At 52.6% G+C, this 1,047-nt stretch overlaps 1 pseudogene; it reads left to right on the top strand.

The window, feature by feature from the left end:
• LOC133371576 (5S ribosomal RNA) lies at window positions 1-119 on the top strand (annotated as a pseudogene).
• The last annotated feature ends 928 nt before the right edge of the window (window positions 120-1,047 follow it).

Here is a 1,047-nt window from a genome sequence, read left to right as displayed (position 1 = left end):
GGGTACTGCCATACTACCCCGAAGATGCCCAATCTCGTCTGATCTCGGAAGCTAAGCAGGGTCAGGCCTGGGTAGTACTTGGATGAGAGACCGCCTGGGAATACTGGGTGCCGTAGGCTTAGAGGAAGGCAATGGTAAACCACCTCTGAATACCTCTTACCATGAAAACCCTATGAATATATACAAAACAGATTCCTAGGGTCGCCATAAGTCGTAATCAACTGGAAGGCATATATCAACAACAAATAAGAGTTACCAGGTCTCCGGTTTTCAGCCGGAGTCTCTGGTTTTTTGGGGGCCCTCCAGCTCTCTGGCTAGCAACCCTCATTGAGAAGGCAAGGAGGCCAACAGTAGGTGGAACCAGAGCCAACGACAGGAAGAGCCAACTAATTCTCGCTTTCTCCTCCTTCCTGCCGAATTCAACAAGGACAATACTGAGACTAAGGAGAAGGCAGTTGACAGGCAGGGCCACCCTCTGGACTGGTTGACAGTATGATGGCATGCAGGCGCGGACTGGCTGAAGGTAGCCTGAGATTGGTGGGACAGTGCCCCATTCACCCAAATAAATCAGTCTGTACTACACAGGGGTCTTTGGCAGGCAAGCTAGTCTAGAAAGGGCTTTCTGGAGATTCACAGCCACTGAGCTGGAGGAACAATTGATTCCCACCCGAACCCAAGTCTTTCCCTCCCTTCCAAACTCAAGGAACCAAACTGGCAAGGAGTAGCTACAGGTAGGCAACCTTCTTCAGCCTGGGGACTGCCTTCCCTTCTGGGCAACCTTCCAGGGGCCACATGCCCTGTGGTGGGTGGGGCCAGACACACACAGTGGGCGGAGCAACAACTGTGGATTTTACCTTTGCACAGAAGGCTAATTTCTACACACACACTGTCTCTGTCCTCCATCCAGGGATGCGAGAGGCACTATTAGAGAGGTCAAAGACAGGCAAAAAGATTCAAGGAGGGTATGAAGCAGGGCTGGTGAGGGGTGTGTCCTGAGAAGGGGTGTGGCTGAGAAGGAGGTGTCCCAGGTGGGGTCCCAGGGCCAGT

The sequence above is a fragment of the Rhineura floridana genome, chromosome 16, assembly GCF_030035675.1.
Source record: "Rhineura floridana isolate rRhiFlo1 chromosome 16, rRhiFlo1.hap2, whole genome shotgun sequence".
NCBI classification, from domain to species: Eukaryota; Metazoa; Chordata; class Lepidosauria; order Squamata; family Rhineuridae; genus Rhineura; species Rhineura floridana.
This window is presented reverse-complemented; position numbering and strand designations above follow the sequence as displayed.